The 16,701-nt window shown below is 35.9% G+C and overlaps 1 protein-coding gene across 9 annotated transcripts in view; it reads right to left on the reverse strand.

Annotated features, from left to right (window-relative positions):
* The window catches only part of LOC136027935 (zinc finger protein 664-like), a 79,039-nt gene that overhangs the window by 13,835 nt on the left and 48,503 nt on the right, over positions 1 to 16,701 (reverse strand). For 2 of the 9 annotated variants that reach the window (XM_065705406.1, XM_065705397.1), the window contains exon 1: positions 14,659 to 14,816. The exons of 1 other annotated variant lie outside the window; for it this stretch is intronic. The gene's annotated coding sequence lies outside the window, so the exon portion shown is untranslated. Of the gene's footprint in view, positions 1 to 3,008; positions 3,102 to 5,952; positions 6,082 to 9,990; positions 10,248 to 14,658; positions 14,852 to 16,701 lie in introns of those variants that run through there. 6 more of the 9 variants (XM_065705398.1, XM_065705403.1, XM_065705405.1 and 3 more) reach the window with 6 other exon arrangements.

Consider the following 16,701-nt stretch of genomic DNA (forward strand, 5'->3'; position numbering starts at 1 on the left):
ACTCCGTGTATGGAATGGGTTGCCCCCTCCGTAATGCCTCGCTCTTTACGCTAAAGGTTTTAATTGCTTTAAAAAGCAGAATTGTGGCAAAGAGTCAAGTTTTTAATTGTTTTAAAAAGCAGAATTGTGGCAAAGAGTCAAACTTTAGCGTAAAGAGCGAGGGATTGCGGAGGGGATAACCCATTTCATATACGGAGTAATTTCTGTTCGTTTTAAGTTTTAATGTCGCTCCTTACTTTCAGTTAGAAAAACTAGTTTTTTTTTGTGTAATTTCTGAACGTTTTTGAATTAATTCATGTTTGACTTTGGCTCTCCACACATAAATTATTAAAATCAAATTTGCAGAATAATTCCTTTTTTGGCTAAATGGCTTTCTATTAGTTTTGATCAGACGATTTTGAGAAATAAGGGATGGGGAAGGAGGCCTAGTTGCCATGCAATTTTTCGGTTACATAAAAAGGCAACTATAAATTTTAATTTTTAACGAAAGTTTTTATTAGTAAAAAATATACGTAACTTAAGAATTAACTTACGTAACAAACTTTTATATTCTTTAATTTTTATTATATATATGAGGGGGTTTGTACCCTCGTTAATACCTCGTTCTTTACACTAAATCGTAAGTTTTGTCCCAATTCTTTAAGAACGACCCCTGAATCAGAAAGGCCGTAGAATAAATAGTTGAAATTACTAAAAATACTATAGCATAAAGAGCGAGGTATTTATCTCCTCCTAAATACCTCGCTCTTTATGCTAAAGTATTTTTAGAACCCCTAATATGACTATGCGGAACAAAATGGCCATATCAAAATTTTGATTTGTTGACTTTGGAGAAAAAATGAGCTTGGGAGGGGGCCTAGGTACCCTCCAATTTTTTTGGTCACTTAAAAAGGGCACTAGAACTTTTCATTTCCGTTAGAATGAGCCCTCTTGAGACATTTTAGGACCACTTGGTCGATACGATGACCCCTGGGGAAAAGAAAAAAAAACAAACAAATAAACACGCACCCGTGATTTGTCTTCTGGCAAAAAAAAATACGAAATCCCGCATTTTTGTAGATAGGAGCCTGAAAATTTTGCTATAGGGTTCTCTGATACGCCGAATGCGATGGTGTGATTTTCGTTCAGATTCTGCGACTTTTAGGGGGATGTTTTCCCCTATTTTCTAAAATAAGACAAATTTTTTTCAGGCTCGTAACTTTTGATGACGAAGACTAAATTTGATAAAACTTATATATTTAGAATCAGCATGAAAATCTGACTCTTTTTATGTATATTTTAGCATCAAAATTCCGTTTTTTAGAGTTTCGTTTACTATTGAGCCGGGTCGCTCCTTACTACAGTTCGTTACCACGAACTGTTTGACAAGAAACACGTTTTTACTTTTGAAAGTATAGAGCATCATTAAAACTTAAATTGAAAAGAAATTATTCCAAACATGAAAAGGTTTGCCTTCTTTTCAATCCTATTCTGCTTACGCTAAAGTTTGACTTCTTATCAAGATTCTATATGGGCAACTGCTAAAGCACAAGGGCCGCTACATTGGAATATGAAGCTTTTCTAAAGGAATAAAAGACTTTGGCGTAACGAGTGAGGGATTAAGAAGGGGACATCCAACGTCATGTACGAAATAATTTCTGTTCACTTTGAGTGTTGGCGTATCTCCTTACTTTCAGTCGAATTCTATTACTTTTTTTAAATTCGATTTCTAATCATATTTTTAATGGTGGTGGGAAATCCCCTCTTCATGGAAAATTTCCTCCCAAAATCCCCCTGAAAATTCTTCCAGTGAAAAATCCTTCCCCCCGCAGAAATTACTCCCCAAGGATATACCATATATTTACCAGTAATGACTACTGTATGTAAAGAATGGGCGAATAGCACAATTTATGCCCCTTTCCCCAGGAGCTGTGAGGAGGTCATGCAATCCCTAGATGCATCCCTAGGGTCTCGTCCCTGATACGCCAACCGAATTTCATTGTCCTAGCTTAACTGTAAGTGCCCTTGGAAAATACCAATGAAAAAAAACACAAGAAGATGGAATTACAAAATTTATGGAAAGATTGGATGAAATTATCATCAAAGGACATTTAGAAAAAATATACCAAAGGAAAGAACATTTCAATTACTTTTTAAACAGGATACACCAGGCTAATCTTCAAACTTGTCAAACCAGCTCAACCAAAATACCCAGAGCGTTGCTCCATCACTCAGAGAGCATTTACTTTAATTGATTAGGCAAACCCACCACCTGTTGAAGTCCTTCAAATCTACATAGTATAGGCTGGAATATTGAATATGTCCTTCAGGATACATTACCTGCATTAAGTTTGGAGACAAACAATAGCAGCAGATAGGGAGAAATCAGGTAGGTTCCTGCTTAGAACTGGGATGTACCAACTATGTCTATACCCTTCACCCTCTTCTTTACCAAAATTTGATAACTGGATTGGATCCAGTCTGCATTTAAATCTAGACCTATATTATGGCCCTTGCTGTAGCACACTCAGGCCAAGAAGAGTATCTCAACAAAATTAATTGAGCTACAGAGAGCCTGTAGCATCCTGCTAGGCACACTTGCTTATTAGTTTAGTGTTGCTTTTGTTATGTGCTTATATTGTTGTAGCATCCTGCTGAGATTGGTTTCTTATCAGGTTAGTGTTGCTTTTGTTATGTGCTTATGTTGCTATATTTACAGGTGCTTGGGTCTTAATAAAGAGCTAAATCAACTTGAGACTTAGGAACTTTACATGGTGTCAGAAGAGGGATCTTGAACAGCAAAGATGAATGGAGTAACCCCTCCAGCAATAAACTGGGAATCTGAAAATCTTGATGAAGAATGGTCAAAGTTTGAAGAACATGCAAGACTTATGTTTCTAGGCCCTCTCTCTGGTAAATTGGAGAAGATTCAGTGTGCCTATCTACTTATATGGATTGGCAAAAAAGGAAGAGACATCTTTAAAACTTTTGACATTGAAGCAGACGATGCAAATAAAATCGAGTCTTACCTTCTGAAATTTCGTGAGTATGCTGCTCCAAAGAAGAACAAAGTATTTGCCAGATATATCTTCCAGAAACGTGACCAGCGTGATGGAGAGACACTTGAGAAATACATCACAGAACTGAAGTTGCTAGTCAAGCCATGCGAATACCATGATCGAAAAGAGATGACCAGAGACAAAATCGTCTGCAGAATCAGAAATCCAAGAATACGAGAGAAACTTCTATCTGACGGCAACAGCCTAACACTTGAAAGAGCGGTAGAAGTTTGTAGGATCTATGAGACAACCTAAGCACAGCTGAAATCATTTGACAACAATTCCCACCATTCCCCAATCCAACAGGAAGTGGATGTAGTATACCGGAAACAACCGAAAAAAGCAGATGCAAGATCAAGAACAAAAGGCACAGAGTCCTACTTCTGTGGAGGAATCTATGGCCCTAGACACAGCTGTCCTGCCAAAGGGAAAACATGCTCAAAGTGTAGAAAATTAAACCACTTTGCAAAAGTATGCTGCAACAAAGTCGTGAATGCTATCAAAAATGACGAACAGAGCCAAATAGCAGAAACTGCTGAAGAAGGTGAAATACTGCTATATGCTGTACAGCAAGATGGGAGTAAGGATGAGGCGTTTGTTCCACTGAACAATCAGACTACTGTAAGCTTCAAAATTGATACCGGTGCTCAGGCAAACATCATACCAAAACACTATTTTGATTTCCTTGCTCCAAAACCACTCATACAGCCAACAAATCAAAAACTCACCAGTTACTGTGGCTCAACGATCCCAACAGCTGGAACCTGCCTCCTGTCATGCAGCTATAATGGAGCTCCTGAACAGAAACATAGGTTTTTCATAGCTGGAGGAAATTCTGTTCCTATCCTTGGATTCAAGTCTAGCAAAAACATGAACCTGGTGAAACTTGTCCTTAATATAGATGCCTTAGATGACAGCAAGACAACGCCAGATTTGCAGCCACTCCGTGAACAGTATAAAGAGTTGTTCTCTGGCATTGAGAAAATACAAGGCAAGTGCGAGATTCACCTCAGGGAAGGAGTTGTGCCAACAGCATATCCCGCCAGAAAAGTGCCTATTGCAATGTGTGAGAAATTGAAACAAGAGCTGAACAGATTGGAAATCTTGGGGATAATAGAAAAGGTAGAAGAGCCTACGGAATGGGTCAACTCGATGGTGCTAGTTGAAAAGAAGGATGGCGGTGTGAGACTTTGTATTGATCCAGTAGACCGGAAGAAAGCCATCAAGCGCCCTCATTACCCAATCCCGACTTTTGAAGATGCCATTGCTAATTAGTGGAGAAAAATATTTCTCAAAACTTGATGCCACCTCAGGGTACTGGTCGCTTGCGCTCTCAAAATCAGCTTCAGACCTCACGACCTTCAATACAATTTATGGCAGATACTGTTGGAGGAGATATCCCTTTGGGCTGATATCTGCCCAGGACGAGCTCCAGCAGAAGATAAAGAGATATTTCAAGGTTTGAAAGGTCTTAAAATACTTGTCGATGGCCTACTTATCTATGGAGCCACACGAGAAGAGCACAACAGAAGACTTACGGACGTGCTCGAAAGAGCTAGACAGAAGGGGGTGAAATTTAATAGATCAAAGTGCCAGATTGCAGTCCAGTCAGTCCGCTACTTCGGCCACATCATCGACAATGCTGGCATCAAACCAGACCCCGAGAAACTCCGTGCTATCAACGAGATGCTTACTCCAAAATTGAAAGAGGAACTGCAGACTCTCCTTGGAATGCTAAACTTTCTCTCAAGGTATATCCAAACCTGGCAACACAGAACCAACCATTAAGGGATCTGATTAAAGCTAACGAGTTCGAATGGAAAGAGCTCCACACTACATGTCTCAACCAGCTCAAAGAGTCCATAGTAACCAACCTGGCTTTCTTTGACAGCTCCAGCCCAACCCTTGAGCTGGAAGTTGACGCCTCAAAACATGGACTAGGGGCACAAATATCCGCGAATGGCAAAATCTTTGCTTACGCATCAAGATTGCAGAGTAAATACGAACAGAACTACTCACAGCTAGAAACGGAACTCTTTGCCATAGTCTATGGCTGCCGTCATTACCACCACTACCTATACGGAAGGAAAGTACAAGTCATCACAGATCATCGACCACTCGAATCTATACTAATCAAATCCTTCCATACAGCACCACCAAGGATTCAACGCCTGATGATCTACATAGAGCCGTATGACTTGACTTTCAAGTACCGAGCCGGTACGGAAATCCCTGTTGCAGATGCACTCTCAAGATTACATCTTCCAGACATTGATGAAGAATTACACAAAGAGATTGAAATCTTTGTACATTCGTTTGTAAAATCCATACCTGCCATGGGCAGCAGACTGGAGGAGATCAAACAGGAGACTTTGACAGATCACGAACTCCAAGCGCTGAAGAGGGTCATCTTGGAGGGATGGCCTGACAACAAGAGACAATGCCCAAACACCATAGTCCAATACTGGAGTATTTGCCAAGATCTCTCAACACATGATGACCTGATCTTCAAAGGTTCAAGAATTGTCATTCCTACCAGTCTATGAGACAATGTCTTAAAGGGACTACATTCCACTCATTTGGGCACTGAAAAATCCAAGCAAAGAGCCCGAATGATCATTTACAGACCAGGTATCAGAAAAGACATTGAAAGGTTTATCCAAAGATGTGATGCCTGCACTCACACGATGTCGAACAATCAAAAAGAGCCAATGATTCCCATCCCGATCCTGTCACTACCATGGCAGCATGTGGGATGTGATTTGTTTGAATGGAATGGGAAGCAGTATGCAATAACAGTCGACTATTACAGCCGCTATTTTGGGGTGGAGAACCTAACCTCCACCACCACTTCTAATGTGGTCACAAAACTCAAAGGATACTTTGCTCGCCATGGAATACCAGCAATTCTCACTTCTGATAACGGGCCACAGTTCAGTTCCAGCAAATTCAGGCTATTCACAGAAAACTGGGGTATTGAACATCAAACGTCTAGCCCTTATCACCCCACAGCAAACGAGATCGTCGAGAAATGCGTGCAAACCTGTAAGAGAATGTGTAAGAGAATACCTGTAAGAGAATATGAAGCTCTCAAGCTTCATATTTGAGGTGGACATTTTGCTATCTATTGAAAAAAAACAGTTGGTAAAAATAACCAGTCAGTCAGAGTACCTCACCCCCAAGTAAAAAAACTATGGCTAGTAACACCCCTGCAAGTCTGACAGTATTTGTCTGATTTTTGAAAAAGAGGGGAAACAACCTTAAAAAGTCAAGAAATCTCAATGAAGTTTGCACACTCAGATTCAGCATATCAGAGAAGTAGATGCGTCAAGCTTTTATCTACAAAACATGGAATTTTTTTTGTAGAAGAAGGATCATGGATCTAAAAGACTAGCAGAGTACTCATTTGAATGAAAATTAAAGGTTCTAGCACCATTTTTAAGTGACCAAAAAGATTGGAGGGATGTAGGCCCATGCCATTCCCCAAATGACATCAAATGAAAATTTGAGATATTTATTTGATTTGCCATAGTTGACATGTCTAATGACTATGCCTCTGTCCTCTTGGGGTCTCTTTGATCCCCTATGGTCCCTGTGGCAGGAACCAAAATAATCCATGGGGAAATGGTTGTAAGTTATGCAATTTGCCTATTGTTTACATATAGTATATGTTACTTGAAAATATAAAGCATTTTTGGGCAGAAACTTTTCATGAGGATGAAAGTTTCCAGGGAGGATTGTCCAGGACAAACTTTATAAATAAATGGGGAGAGGGGATCCTTTCATGATTTGAAAATTGGTCAGAATTTAAATTAATAAGACATATTTTTCAACTGAAAGTAACAAGCACTAAAATTTTTAATCTAACAAAAATTATTCCATATATGAGGGAGGCTACCTTTTCCTTGCCTCTTGCACTTCATGCAACAGATAGACTTTTTCTTGCCCATAAGAACCTTTCCTGAAATACAAGGGCTGTTGAATTTGAATAAAAAGTTCAAGAGATCTTAAGATTTAAGAAAAATGAGCAAGGGTGAAGGAGGGGCAGTCCCACTCATGCTCAGAATTAATTCTGTTTGTTTAGAATTTTCATATTATGGCTTACATTCAGTTAAAAAAATAGTTTTTATTAAATTAAAATATAGTTTTTAAATAATGTATAGTATTATTTGTCAGTGTTTGTTGTAGTTGTTATTTTCATTGATTTGTATGTGTGTATTATGTATGTACATGCTGTAGACAAAGTTTTAAGGGAAGAACAATGCGGTTTTAGAAAAGGTAGAGGATGTGTCGACCATGTTTTCACTCTTAGGTTAATAATTGAGAAGTCCCTTCGCTGTCAAACACCTTTGGTCCTTAGTTTTATCGATTATGAGCAAGCTTTCGATTCTGTTGATAGAACAGCGTTAACAAAGGTCTTATCGTTATATGGTATACCAGAAAAATACATTAAAGTGATTTGCGCTATGTACGAGAATAATACTGCTGCGGTTAAGGTAGGAAATGAGGTTAGCAACTGGTTTTGTATTAAATCAGGAGTTAAGCAGGGTTGTGTTCTATCCCCCTTTATATGGATCATTTTGATGGACTTCGTTTTAAGGAGCACAGGAAAGGCAATTGGAGACCATGGAATCAAATGGGGAGGAAGAACGCTCCTGGACTTAGATTATGCTGATGATTTAAGCATATTAGATGAAAGTGTGAGCAAAATGAATGAATTTTTAGAGGTTTTACGAGTTCAGGGTGCTAAAATAGGCTTGAAAATTAATGTTAAGAAGACTAAGTCACTAAGGTTAGGAATAAGTGAAGATGAACAGGTGACCTTAGGTAACGAAAAGATTGATCAGGTTGGGAGCTTCAGTTACCTTGGTAGTATTATTAGTAAAGATGGTGGTAGCAGTGAAGATGTTAAAAGTAGAATAGCTAAAGCTCAGGGTGTTTTTTCACAGTTAAAAAAAGTTTGGAAGAATAGAAAGATAAGCCTACAAACCAAGATTAGAATATTGGAAGCTACAGTGATGACAGTGGTCAAATATGGCTCTGAAGCATGGACACTCCGAAAAGCAGATGAAAATTTACTAGATGTTTTCCAGAGAAATTGCCTACGGATTGTTCTGGGTACCCGGCTGACTGACCGTATTTCGAACAGTAGGTTGTACGAAAAGTGTGGTTCAATCCTGCTTTCTGGGGCTATAATGAAAGAAAGGTTGAGATGGCTAGGCCACGTTCTACGGATGAAGGATGACAGATTACCGAAGATTGTCCTTTTTGGCCAACCATCTGGGGCTACGCGGAAAGCAGGTCGTCCTTGTCTGGGTTGGGAGGATGTCATAAATAAGGATTTAAAGGAAATGGGAACTTCCTGGGAGGGTGTAAAGAGGGAGGCTTTAAATAGATTAGGTTGGAGGAGGAGCGTGCGTAGCTGTGTTGGCCTCAGGCGGCTTGGTGCTGCAGTGAGTTATTAGTAGTAGTAGTAGTAGTAGTATTGTCATAATTTCTTTTTATTATGTTTAGTGTGACAAGCTTGAAAGCTTACCATATTTGGTATTAATAAATAAATAGGAATAAAGTATCCAGTATGTATGTTAGCATCATCAGGATCCTAAATATCAGCACAGTCACCATTATCATACATTTTCTGGTTAATTGACATCAAAATTGGATTGGCTCACTTATTTCTAATAATTTCAAATTTGACTAAAGTACATTTATGATCAAATTAATTTTAAATAAGCTATATTAAAACATTTGGATAAATAAAATCTAATGTAGGCCACTGTGTGTCTTTTTTTCCTAGGCCTATATGCATTACTATAGGCCTAATGTTTATCTGATTGTTAAGGAATAGAAGTTGTTGAGTCTATGCTTGCAAAGATTTTAGGCATAACTTGGGTACAAGCCTTTACCCTTTTGGTTTTTCATCTTTACAGTTCAGTTGAGTTTGACTTATATTGGACAAAACCTAAGTCCTATAGCAAACAGTATACTTTATGAAACTTGTTTGTTAGCTTCACAAATTGCTTAACACAAATGATTAAAAAATAATACAGATTCAGATTTACTTTTGGTAAAATTCTAGCTAATTGACTTCCTGCTATCTCAGAAAGGGTTTAGGTTAGGAAAATGAAACTTTCAGGGATGGGTCTACACGCTAAAGTATGTCCCGGGAAGGTATTTTAAAGTACCCATCTCCACTCCTCCTCCCTCTAGAGGGCCCTGAAATTTGCCTACATGACAGGACTATACCTATTGAAATTTTGACAAAACAACATTTTACCTTAATTTTCAGTTACTAGTTGCTTTTTCTCTGCCTTTAGTTCTGAATGTGCAATTCCTGTTATTTGAGTAGAATTTTGAGCCAAATCAATGTTCTTTTTCAAAATTTAGGAAAAGTATTTGTATATTTTTAAAACCTTATAAAATGGAAGTGAGCACAGTTATGAATATGAAAGCATTTTTGTTGTACTTCGATTAAGCAGAAGATTTATTTTGCAAGGTTTCACTTTTATAACACACATATTTTTAAAGGTCATCAAAGTTCAGGGCCCTCTAGAGGGAGAAAAAGTAGAGGTAGTTGCTTCAAAATACCTTCACAGGACATAATTTAGTCTGTAGATTCATCCCTGAAAGTTTCATTTTCCTAACCTAAACCCTTTCTGAGATAGCAAGAAGTCAATTAACTAGAATTTTACCTTACTTTTGAGTGTTGTTTTTCTTAACTGTTTATCCAAAAAAGTAGGAATACATCCTTTTTCTAACAAACACACCCCTGATGGTCTGTAATTGAACTAAAATTAGAATAAGCCTAGTGTTGCTCACAAAAATCAAAGTGTTGCAGCAATCATCATATGTATAAGGTGTGCCTGCAACACATTACTCGACTTCAAAATACCTTATAAGGGTCATTGAGGCTCTAGATACATTTCTGAGAATTTTGTGTAGTCTAGCCTACCTTCTTAGAAAGACAAAAGCCTCTTAGATAGAATTTTACCAGTCAAAGGGGTAGAAATAACTGTCTTTATTTGACAGTAAGACAAACTAGAGATGGAAAAAGGCATAAAATATTGCATCCCTACAAAATTGTAGACTTTGGCAATACAGCTTAGTTCAGGGACATCTGACCCTGGATGAAAAGGGGTAGGGTAAGACAACCCGTACTGGAACACTTTGATCATTCTGCCTAATCTGGGACAGAGGGTGCGTTTGTTTACTTGTCCAATGGGATTTTTACTAATCAAGGTTTAACCCCTAAAAGATAGCAACAAATACTTGTCTGGCCACGTGTCACTTAAAACGGCAAGATTAATTGCGAATAATAACAACATTGGTCACGTGTAATTATTGTTTTAATGCTATGTGAAGTTCTGACAAGGAAGAGGCTGGGACTTTGGGCCTGTTTCTAATTTTACAGGCAAATACACCTTCAGCAATTATTCCAGAGCTGGGTAGCCTAATACAATTTGTGTGGCCAGAAGTTTAATTGCAAGATTTCAAATAGTGGTTGTCATTTGCCTTTTTAAGTCTTTCCATTCAAGATGCTTTGGATATTTTTTTTTGTGATAAATTGTCTTAATGCTCTGAAAAGGGAAAACTATTTCAATTGCATAGGATAGGAAAATTTTGGTAGGCTAATTAATTCAAAGTCCTAAATTAGCCAGGGAAGTGTTTTTTTTTTTCACTAAAAAATCACCACGTTCTTTGAACTCCAATTATATAGCCCTGTTTTTTGCCAACTTGATCCAGTTCCTGATTGTCATTTACACTAAATTTCACTTTTTCTGTTACCTATTTATGTTTGCACCAGTTTTACCATTGGGTAAAACTGGTACAAACAGTATTACTGGCTTTCATATAAAGTGAATATACCACTTGATGCCTTTTTTAATGCTGTTTTCAAATATAATAATCGCATCTACCGCAAGTTCAGATTTAAGCACTTTTTGACCTCTTAAAAATGACCTATATATGGGGTCATTACAAATCTGTAATAGTTTAGAAACAAATTTGGGCTATATATTTGCACATCAGGGGGTGGGGGTAAAGTGTAGCATATATTAAATATGTAAACTAACCATTGCTTGAATTTTTTTATGTGTGTGCTGTTGCACTGGTGATTTCTCTTTTCATTAAAATTTGATGTGCATAAACACATTAAAAAAAAACAGCAATGGTTAGTTTACGTATATAATATATGCTATGCTTTACCCCCACCCCCCTGATGTGCAAACATATAGCCCAAATTTGTTACTAAACTATTACAGATTTGTAATGACTCCATTTATAGGTCATTTTTAAGAGGTCAAGAGGTGAAAGTGCTTAAATCTGAATTTGCAGTAGAAGCAATTATTATATTTGTAAAGAGCATAAAAGAAGGCATCAAGTGGTATATTCACTTTATATGAAAGCCAGTAATACTGTTTGCACCAGTTTTACCCTTGTTTCTTGTTAATATTACTAAGGGGTCATAGTTAAGCACTAGAGAAGTCATTGTTAAATAACATGTGCTTCTTTGGTTATATAATGCTTGATGTGGTATAAGCCAAGAGAAGGACCTGTAGACCTATAGAAGAAAACCTGTTAAAAAAAGATGATTCTTTGTAATTTACATAATAATTACAGCTTTCTATATGCAGCCCTGCTCTACTTTAGCCCCAACCCTCCTAATATGGAAATCTATAGCTGAAATTACATATTTTCTATTGATTCTGCCAATCTATCCCTCAACCCTAGTACCTGTTAATTGAGGCAACTGTGGCAAAACAAGAACTAGAAAAACAGGTCTTTACAAATATAATAATTGCTTATTTTGCTAGTTCAAGTTTAAGCACTTTTTGACCTTACTTAACCTAACAAATTTTGGCAGTGAAAAACATACATTATTTTGTCAAAAATGACCAAAAACACGTACCTTAATTGAAAATTTGGCATCAAAGAAGAAGAAATACAGCATAATATTGTAAAATTTATTAATCCAACTTAATTGTGGAAAATCAGTGCTCATAGATTATACAACATGTAAAAAATGGATTAATAATGAAACAGTAAGTTTGAGACCAATGTTTTTAAGCTTTCTTATACCCAAAAACTATTTGAGTATACTTTGGTCATTTTCAAGAGCTCAAAAACTTGTACTTGAAGCACTTATTATGTTTGTAAAAAATATAAAAAGGCATCAAGGAGTATGTTCACTTTATTTGTAAATCAAACATATGAACAACAAAAAATTTACCAATTATTAGTATAGCTGCACAATTTTCCCCTGGGTATGTAGGCTTAGTGGAAGGTCACTTATACCTGATCATGTCCCTACTGTTTTTACTTGGTTGAAAAAAAAATCCAAAGAAAGTTCATATTGAAAAGGAAAGAGATCAAAAGTGAGATTGAATTTGTCATAGCTTGGAGGTTTGTCCCTTCAGTCTGTTTAAAGCAAACAGATTCATAATTGAAGCTTTGTTCATTTCAATCTTAGGGATGATCTACATTTGTTACACTTAATTAAATGGTTGTAAAGGGATACTTTTATTTATTTGTCTTGTTTGTTTTCTACATAATTTTTTAAATCTTTAAATTGATATACATTTCTTACAAATTGATTAGTCATATCATAGTTCCACTTGCAAGTTTTGACCTACTTTGTAACCCTGGTCTCAAAATTGCATATAAATTTATTGAAGCTAGGAAACATAGAATTCCTCTCTGTTTAAAAGAAAATGGATAGACATAGGTAGGTTTTAATACACTAAAGTCCTAGGGCCATGGAAATTAAAACAAAAAAATGAAGATTAACTTTAAAATTCTGGACATGACATAAATATAACATTCACAAAGAAAAACCATTCACAAAATTTTACTTTTGTGCTCAGTTGCCAACCTGAGCAATTGCCCTAAATTTTTAAACGTTGCAAAACATTCACCAGCCAATTTTTATGACCTACACTGTTGTCTGTACATCAAAAATTCATTGAAAAGGAAGGACCACGTTACTGGCATTTCTTCCTTTGTACTTATATTAAATGGGTTTAAAAGAAAGCTCCTATGGCTAAGTCAGAAGCCTAGTAAAGAACCAGGTAATCCTTTAGACAGGAAGTGCAATAGGAAGCTAGTGGCCAGTCATCCTATGCTTTTGCATGCCCTTCCTGCTTACTGACCCCAGAATTCTCTAGGTAACCTGTTAAGTTTGGGCCAATTCTGGCTAAACTTACAGAGTTACATCACTGACCTTCATCCCAAACCAAATAAACTGCTAATGCCAGAAATTAAACCTGTGCCCTTTGGATAAAGGATTCTCAACCTAGAGTGCCAGCCACTTAGGAAGGAACACAAATGTCACCAGAGAACAAAAATTATTTGGAAAAAAGAAAATATTGAAAAAAAAAACAACTCAAGTCATAGTTGCTCATTGCTGTCCCACAAGCAATATGTATTTCATTAAGACAAATAAATTTTTAAACAGGTATCAACAAAACTCCATCAGGGATTGTATTTGTACAAGTACAGGATTGTACTTGTTTTCCACAAGCCCATTTGAGAAAAATCATTTGTAACAACAATATACCCATGGTTGGCTCAGAATCTCTCTAAAATGCTTTAAACAGAAGGAATTTTAAAAACAATTATACTCATCAGCAAGAAAAATATTAACATAACTCTCTACACTTGGCACTTTTTAAGACAATTTTTAGCAAAGCAAATGCAAAACTTTAATGGTGTCCTATGTCATCTAAAAAAAAAAAACATTAAAATGTGTCAAATGAATTTTGAGGTAAGATGCCTCAAATACTTTCAGTTGAATCTGTGAAATGAAGGGCCAGGTATTCCTTTACATTTTATGCAATATATAAAAAGAAAAACAATTCAAATTTTTTCACAAAAGAAGAAGCTTGATGTAAAAAAATAAATGTATTTTTAACAGAAAGCAACTGACATCAATGAAATCAAATAAAACAAAAATTCATGGGGAATAAATAATATAAGCCATATATTTAACCTATAATGAGGTGGCATAAAAGATTATTTCTAGAATTAGAAAAAAAAACCAGTGCTATGGCTTAAAGTTCTGCTCAATCAACAGGAGTTGTCTAAGGCCAGAATAATTAAGAACTAAGGCCAAAGAAAAAGAAACTGATAACCAAAAAATAAGGCACCCAAAAATTTCAGGACCCTTTAGAGGGAAAAGAAGTAGAAGTAGGTACTTCAAAATACCTTCCTGGGACATACTTTAGCCTGTAGACACATCCCTGAAAGTTTCATTTTCCTAACCTAACCTCTTTCAAAGATAGCCAAAAGTTGCTAAAGTAAAATTTTACCCCTACTTTATCTTAAAAATCCAGTTTAAATAGCAATCTCAACAAATATAGACTATATAAAAGGCTATAGGTATTGGCCTAATCATTCTAAATTTTTTTCAACTAAAAATTATAGGATAGTTAAGAAACTAGGCCTGTTTGATATAGTAACATTTGAATAACTCACCAAAGTGATAGCTGCCTCCCTAAGAACCAACCTTTTTAATAACAAAAAAAACTTTTTTCTGACTCCTTATGAAGCTTAGCCTACGCAAGACAGGCCTAAAACACCAAAAACCCTTTAGATACCAAGGAATATGCATAAGATAACTTACAGGTCACTGAAACAAACGCACCCAAAATCTTTGATTGGATTACAACATCTCCAATACTGGGACAAAAGACTTTAAACTTTGACACCCAATCTATACATTTATCTGGGTTGCTTCCAAAATACCTGTTGTCTTTTATCCCAGTATTGGACATACATTGCATCTCTTAATTTCCGACTTGCTTGAATCAAATTAAAGTTGCGTTCGAATCGACTCGAAAAAGTCAACTTAAAAGTTGACTTTTTTCTCTGCTGCCGTTTTATTTAGTAAAAAGTTGACCTAGAAAGTCAACACAGAATTGCGAATCGAACGCTTCAATGGCGAAAAATTTAGAAATATGAAATTGTTTAGTCTAAAGAAAAGACAAGGAAATTGTTAATAGGCCTAGTGGAAATAATCTTAGCTTTTCAGTGACCTGTAAGTAATCTTATGCATATTCCTTAGGATTTAAAGGGTTTTTGGTGTTCTAGGCCTATCTTGCATAGGCCAAGCTTAATAAGAAATGAAAAGAAAAATTTTATGTTGTTAAAAACGTTGATTCTCAGGAAGGCAGCTATCACATTGGTGAGTTATTCTAATATTACCAAATCTAACAAGCTTAGTTTATAAACCAACCTATAATTTTTAGTTGAAAAAATTAAAAATTATATGTTGGTTTGTAACTTTATATTATAGGTTAGTTAAAAACTAAAAATTATTGGCTTCTTTTCCCAGTAAAATTGGTGCAAACAGTATTACTGGCTTTCAAATAAAGTGGATATACCACTCCATGCCCTTTTTTATCCTCTTTATAAATATAATAATTGCTTCTACCACAAATTCAGATTTAAGCACTTTTTGACCTCTTAAAAATGACCTATATGTGGGGTCATTACAAATCTGTAATAGCTTAGAAACAAATTTAGGATATATATGTGTACGTCAGGGGGTGGGGGGTAAAGCATAGCATATATTAAATACGTAAACTAACCATTGGTGTATTTTTTTTTATGTTTGTGCTGTTGCACTGGTGATTTCTCTTCTCATTAAAATTCAATGTGCACAAACACATAAAAAAAAATATGGCAAAGATTAGTTTACTTATTTAATATATGCTATGCTTTACCCCACCCCCCCCCCCCCTGATGTGCAAATATATAGCCCAAATTTGTTTCTAATCTATTACGGATTTTTTATACCCCATATTTAGGTCATTTTTAAGAGGCCAAAAAATGTTCAAAGCTGAATTTGCAGTAAAAGTGATTATTATATATGTAAACAGCATTAAAACAGGCATCAAGTGGTATATTCACTTTATATGAAAGCCAGTAATACTGTTTGCACCAATTTTACCCTTTTCCCTAGTTATATAGTCTGTATTCATTGAGATTGCTGTTTAAACTAGATTTTTAACATAAAGTAGGGGCAAAATTTTACTTTGGCTACTTTTGACTATCTTTGAAAGAGGTTAGGTTAGGAAAATGAAACTTTCAGGGATGTGTCTGCAGGCTGAAGTATGTCCCAGGAAAGTATTTTGAAGTACCTACCTCCATTTCTTTTCCCTCTAAATGGTCCTGAAATTTTGGGTTATCAGTTTCTTTTTCTCTGGCTTTAGTTCTGAAAAGACAATTCCTGTTGATTTGCCATACTGTTGTTGCCATAACACTGGGTTTTCTAAATTTAGAAATAATCTTTTATGCCACCTCACTATAGATTAAATATTTGGCAGATATTATTTATTCTCCATGAATTTTTTTTTTATTGGATTTCATATGATGTCAGTTGCTTTCTGTTAAACATACATTTATTTTTAAAAATCAAGCTTCTTTTGAGAAAAAATTTGAATGATTTTTCTCTGAAAAATATCACTGAAATATAAAGTGATATAAAATATGAGAAATATATGAGTGATATAAATATCACTGAAATTTTCTCTGAAATATCACTGAAAAGGGATAGGTTAGGAAAATGAAACTTTAAGGGATGGGTCTACAGGCTAAAGTATGTCCTGGGAAGGTATTTCAAAGTACATATCTCTACTCATTCTTGCTCTAGAGGGCCCTGACC

Source organism: Artemia franciscana, chromosome 6 (genome assembly GCF_032884065.1).
Source record: "Artemia franciscana chromosome 6, ASM3288406v1, whole genome shotgun sequence".
Taxonomy (NCBI): Eukaryota; Metazoa; Arthropoda; class Branchiopoda; order Anostraca; family Artemiidae; genus Artemia; species Artemia franciscana.